A 6,749-nucleotide genomic window follows, 5' to 3' on the forward strand; every position below is an offset into this window, starting at 1 on the left:
CAGTATGTGTACATTCTGTAAAAAATAAACCTTTACCAAAGTAAAAGTACAAAGGTTCTGCATTAAAATATTAAGCATTAGTGTGCACCACAGCTGGAGCTAATTCACTGTAGCTAAATCAGACTATAATTGATCAGTTATATTTTATCCATCCATCCATCCATCCATCCATCCATCCATCCATCCATCCATCCATCCATCCATCCATCCACTTCCACTTATCCTTAGCTGAGAACAATGGAAAGACCTTGTGACAGCATGAAGAGACAGCTGGCTGGAGGGAATAGACCCCACCTGGGGCTGGTATGGGTTAGCTCCTTTGCCAGCAGGATCCAATATATAATCTATATTTAGAGACACCCTGTTGTGGCTGCTAACAGACTTAAAGGAAGGACACCCCTGAAGTGAGTGACAGCTGGTGTGGAAGATGACTCTATGATGGATTACACGGCTACCAGCCCAGGAATGGACAACACTAAGTGGAAAGAAGTTACTGCACAAGAAGCCAACAAAGAAACTGACATAAGGCTACAGATCTGCTCCTGTGGCTGGAAGAAAATTACATCTGTTAAGGGTTTTGAAGATACACCAAGGAAAGAAAAGGTGCTTGATTGAGGGAGAGCCAGGACCACGCATTGATCACTACCTCCTAAGAAGTAAATCAAGACACTTGAGTAAAATCCAGCAACTGAAGCCAAACCAAAGTTCACAGGACATCAGGTAGCACATCTGCATTTCAAGAATAGAAGAAGGTTGACCAGCTACTTGGAAGAAAATAAGCTTGTGAACACAACTGTACAAAAAGCTGGAATTCCAGAAGTTTGGGAATTAGAGCTTCAAAATGGGTGGTGGGCGGTGGGCATTCATGGATGACATAACAACCTTGACCAAAACAATGCCATGCACCAGATGCTTGCTGGAGAAGCTTCAGGATAACATCTTTTGGGCAAAGATGAAGATCAAACTGTCCAAATCGAGAAGCATCTCCATCATCAAAGGTAAGCTGTAAGACCAAAGCTTTATCATCAATGATGAACCAATACCAACCATATCTGAGAAACCCATTAAAAGCCTTGGAAAGACTTTGGCCAGGTCAAGCAACTCAAACAGGATGCTGACAAGGATCTCAAGAAAATCGATCACTCGATGCGCCCTGGCAAGCTAAAGCTTTGGTGCCTCCAATTTGCTCCCTCGATTGTCGTGGCTGCTGACAGTTGTTGACATCTCCATCACAGCAGTCCAGAAAAAGTAGAGAATGATCAGCGCATGTGTGAGGAAATAGTTAGGAGTCCCAAAATGTCAGAGTAACATCAGCCTATATTGATATGGCATTTTAGATCTGCCCCTCTCAAGCTTTATGGAAGAGTTTAAATGCTCAAAAACAAGACTGGATTTGATTCTCTCAGAGAAACATAAAGAGCTGTCACACCAGTGTTAACAGCTGGTCAGAAGTGGACTCCAAAAGAACCTGTGCAACAAGCTAAATCAGCACTCAAGCATGTTGAAACTGTGGGCCACGTTCAGCAGGGAAGAGGAGGTCTGGGCCTATGTTAAGACAGAAGGCAACGCCATCAGATCAGTGAAAGTTGGTGGTTCTAGAGGTCCAGTACCAGGAAGAGTCTGCAAGACGTGCAAAGGCCATCTCGCAAGCTCGTCAGGGGCACTGGATGAAGTGGGAAAGTGTTGAAAAAAGAAATATTAGCTGGAAGGACCTGTAGGAAATGGAGGCAGGTAGAATTAGCTTCCTGCTTGTGATATTCTTCCCTCTCCCACAAATCTCCACCAGTGGTTGGGCGAAGATCCAGCATGCCCACTGTGTTCAACACCCAGGCACATCCTCACTGGCTGCAAACTGAGCCTCTCTCAGGGAAGATACACTTGGAGGCACAACCAGGTGTTAAAATCCATGGCCCCATTTATCGAGGTGAAAAGAAATCCAACCAACACCATTCCCCCAGAACACCTACAGCAGCCCCCATAGTGTCCTTTGTGAAGGGGAACAAGAACAACAGAGATACCGACCGGGAAAGGACAGATGGAAGACGCACAGGACTGGGAAATGTTAGTGGATGTAGGCCAACAGCTCGCAGTTCCACTGCAAACAGTTACCTCCACCTTAAGACCAGACCTGGTACTCTGGTCCAACACCCTGTGCACTATTTACTTTATAGAACTGACAGTACCATGGGAGGATGTCACGCATGAGGCCTACAAGAAGAAGATGCTGGGTTACACAGAGCTGAAGGTGGAGGCAGAACAGCGAGGATGGAGAGCGACAGTCTGCCCAGTGAGGGTTGGTTGTCAGGGCTTCATCACAACATCCACTGTCAAGCTCCTTACAAACCCCGGGATTCATGGCCAAGACCTGCACCATAACATCAAGGAAATGTCAGGAACGGTGGAACGCTGCAGCTGGTGGTTGTGGATTAGGAATAAAGGCCCTAAGAAGTTAGGGACACACAGCCAGGTCTGATCAGCCTGTAGTGGGCCTGCCTCAGCAGAGAATGTATTGTTATTGAGTAAACGGCTGAAAGATCTAATGACACTGATGTAAACATCTGAAGATGAGCCCCTGGCATCCGGGGTTAATCAGGTGCAAAGAACCTTTAAAGAAAGAGATATTTACCATCATGTCCTACGCTCAAAATAAAATTCTATTTTTTAATAAATCAAAAATCACTACAAAAGAGGTGATCTGTTCTACACAACAATAATTTGCTAGTTTGAGGATTTGTTGACATGTCTTTGAACCCTCTGGTTTTAAAGATTTATTCACCATTAAAATAAATACTTGAAAGTATTTCTGCTGCTACACAGAAAACGATAAATGCTGATGGTTAAATTCAGCAATCTTCCTTTTTTCAAATACAAATACAGTTTAAAACTGCACATATGTTGCTGCCACGGTGTGACTCGCTTTAATGCAGTAACCTGAACTGTGAACAAAGTGGACAATTATATTAGGACCTCTCTTCGTTTAAGCTCCGCCCTCCAACTAGTCAAAAGTCAGTTGACTCCAGCGAGTAGGATTCAGCTCTGAGCACAGAGTTACCTGCGAAAATGTGAAACTTGCAGCAGCATGTGCACAGCAGAGACTCTCGAGTGCGCGATGGCTTCTTCACACGTGAGTTGTTGAGTTGTACATGTGAGGAATCTTATTACGTGAGTGGCAATAAATACATGCATCGTGACATTTGCTTGTGATTATGTTGTTTTTCACGCATGAATTTTGGGATAAATAGCATTCCATATTCTGAACCCTGGATTGTTGTCCGGGGGTAGAGGAAATGAGGAAGAAAGTCCTGCAGCACTCTACCATCTCCCTGACTGACAGGTTTGGGGTGCTAGGGAGGATGGAACGTCAACAACTGTTCACTGTCGAATTGGAGCCCACAGGTGACCCTGCACCAGAGCTGGGTGGTGCCACATCCAGCAGCCACAGGTCCCATTGAACGTCACTGGTACTCCACCTCAAGGTTAAACAGCCTCAGCATTGCAAAGGTCATTGTACATGTTGGAGCGAATGATGTCCGCAAAGAGCAATCCTAACTACTCAAAAGAGATTGAACATTTGTTCTGCTCTCTAAAGAGACATGTGGAGACATTTCCATGTCCAGTCCATCCCCATCTCATGTGGAGATAGGAATGTCTAAACATTATGAATTTCTAATGAAGAACCAATTATTTTTGATCCCTTGTACTTCTCACAAGTAACAATTACCAAAACATCACCATGCAGCTTTCCCAAACTACTTTCTCATATTAAAGTAACAGACTAGTTACAAAAACAAGCCAGTGAGCAAACCTCAAATTTGCTCTTCACTTGCAGAGAAGGATAAAAACTGTCATGTCATATTAAAGGAAAATGTATCTGTCAATAATATAAATATGTCACAGGCTAGTCCATGTTGATCTGTGGGGAAAACTCACCTGTAATCAGCATAAGAAGCACTGTGGGAAGCATCATGAGCAGATGTTACAATATTCTGTCCACAGAATATTTTGCCAACAGTCTTGGGGATCATTTAGATGATTTTTGGCAAATGTGAGATGAGCCTTTGTGTTTGTTTTGGTCAATAGTGGTTTTAAAAAAAATGTGGTTAATCACAGTTAATTCAAGATTTAAGCATGTAAGTGTGGAAAAATATGCAAAAGAACCTAAGAAATTAGGGAGGGGGCAAATACTTTTTCACAGCACTGAATCTTAATTTGGATTTTATGTCTTCGAAAAGTTTGATTTGGCCGTTTTCACTGCCATTAAACCATTAAAGTAGAGCCAACAGAAGTCTAATGAGAATATAATGAGCTCTTTCACACTTTCCCAAAAGACTGAGGGACCTGTCGGGCAAATCCTGCAAGTTTGCCAGGTCAGCTCTGACCTGGGGAGGTCAGTTCAGGCAGGAAATGTCACGGCTCAGCTGTGTGGCAGGCAGAGTAGGACCCAAATGCAGGACTTGGAGGACAGGGAGTAAACTTAAATACAGCTTTATTGGCTGACGCTCACAGGGAAAGATATACAAAATGCAAATGGGGCTGGGCTGGAGCTGGAAATCTGAAACAGAAAATAGAGCAGAAGGAACACAGGGGAGCACAAGAGTCCAGAGAACAGGGAAAACGGTCCAGGGGTCAATCGGGCCAAGAGGCTTAGCAGAGGAGACACAATAGTTCTGGAGGCTGCCCAGGCCATGGGACAAAGCTTAGGGGCTGAGACTGGCATTGAGGACTGAGCCTCAATGCCTGGCCAGGGGACCAGCCAAGTGCCCAGCAGCAGAAGCAAAACGTTCAGGAGCTGCCAGCTGTGATCCTCTGGAAGCCAATGAAGGACAACTGGTGGACAGTGATGGGGAAGACACACAGGAGGACCAGGTAGATGGAAGTGATGGAGATGTGGGTTCATGCTCAGGTTCAGGCTGCTTGGGGGCCCATGAATGAGCCCACTGGTTCTGGATGCTCAGGCACAGGATGAGAAGAATCCACGGGTTCAGGTTCAGGTTCAGACTGGAGCTCAGGTTCAGACTGCCTTGCAGGTTCTGGGTGTGCTGGCACTGGAGTCTCTGAAGGCACTCTCAGGATACACAGGCTGCACAGGCTGGGGCTGTGCAGGACTCACATTTGGAAGTTCTTACACAGGATATTCAGGACCAACAGGATAATGGGACTGCCCAGCAGGGCAAGCAGCCACCCCCTCTGATGACTGGGGCTCCTGCAGCTTCAGCTCAGGTTGCACAGGATGCTCAGATTGCACAGGATACTCAGCCAAGTGGGGTTGATGTAGAGGCTCACCCTGGGAACAGAAACAGGTGCAGGGTCAGGCTGGGCCCTGACCACACTCACCCTGGGAACAGGAACGTCCAGAGGGTTAGACTTAGTCTCTTTTGATGCCCAAAGCACAGAAACATTCAGATGGAACATCACCTCGAGCTGGCTGAGCAATGAAATGATCAGTTTCAAATTTAGTGGATTTCAAAACACCAAACATTGTTTTATTATCGGCCCATTCAGCAACAAAACCTCACATGTTATTATTTTCTGGCACTGAAGCAAAACAAAGCCAAGACTTATGATCAGTGATTTATGCCCTGCTTTTTCCTCTAGCTTGTAGCTTGTGTGATGGTGTAAAAATGCACCACATCAACCAATTAAAAAAAAATTAGATGGCAATGTTTGACATTTGGTTGCTGAGAAAGACAGATACCGATAATGATATCGAGTTTTTAAATGTGAGAGATTTTACTGTGTTTGGAGTGTGTATTTAGTGTGTTGTGTACTCATAGACAAAGCAGATGCTAAAAAGCCACCAAAGGCAGACTCAGATGTAAATGCTGTCTCCCGGTGTTCAACAGGAGGAGGGCCACACCTGGAAGTGTCAGGCCTGTGATGGCCCCCCCCCTCTCCAGTGGACAGGAACTGTTTTTTGGAGCGGCACAAATAACCTGTGTGGCATCTTATTGTGACACCTGATTGTTCTGTAAATAGTTGTACAAAAAAAAATGCCTGAGGCATTGCCTGCATTTTATGTTTTTTGTTGGTCCAATGTATTAATACAGTATTCCAAAATGAATAAATAAGTGTACAGTCACATGTGTGAGGTTGTGGTGAAAAAAAAAAAAATCATACCAAACAAGACTATGCAGACAGTTTTGAAGGTGAAATCAAAAGTAGTGAAAAGTGGCCAATTATACCTCAGAGCCCAGAGGATTAAAATATAGTGTGTATATTAAAATCTTTTGAAACACAAACAGTAGTAGGAACACACAGCTGTTATGGGGTCCATCCTTAATTGGATGTTTCTGATCTCCTTTGTCTGACTAAAAACTTTTTGTCCCACAGCAGCCATCTCAGCCGGGATTATGCACTTGAATCGGAGGGGTAAGAAAACAGACTGCAATCAGCAATCTACTGATATCTAGTGATGAGATTTTACACTCTGGACCTTTAAGTGACATCCACGTAACCTCAAAACTCTCTAAAGTCCCAAGCACTTCAAGATGGAAAAAAGTAATAGTGGTTAAATATTATAAGTCTTAAAAACAGGTCAAGAAAAAAATGGCCCAAATCATCATGCATTGAGGAGTGTGAACATTTTTGTTGTGTGAGGAGAAAACACGTCTTGCTGTATGAAGCTTTCAGGTAGAAAAACACCTATGTTTGAACAAGACACGAGTTCTAGTGGATTTATGGCCAACTGCTCATCCTGCTTGTAAGTCTCTGCACGTCCCTGATGGTGCCTCAGAAAACCCACGCAAACG

Source organism: Archocentrus centrarchus, unplaced genomic scaffold, assembly GCF_007364275.1.
Source record: "Archocentrus centrarchus isolate MPI-CPG fArcCen1 unplaced genomic scaffold, fArcCen1 scaffold_24_ctg1, whole genome shotgun sequence".
In the NCBI taxonomy this organism is placed as follows: domain Eukaryota; kingdom Metazoa; phylum Chordata; class Actinopteri; order Cichliformes; family Cichlidae; genus Archocentrus; species Archocentrus centrarchus.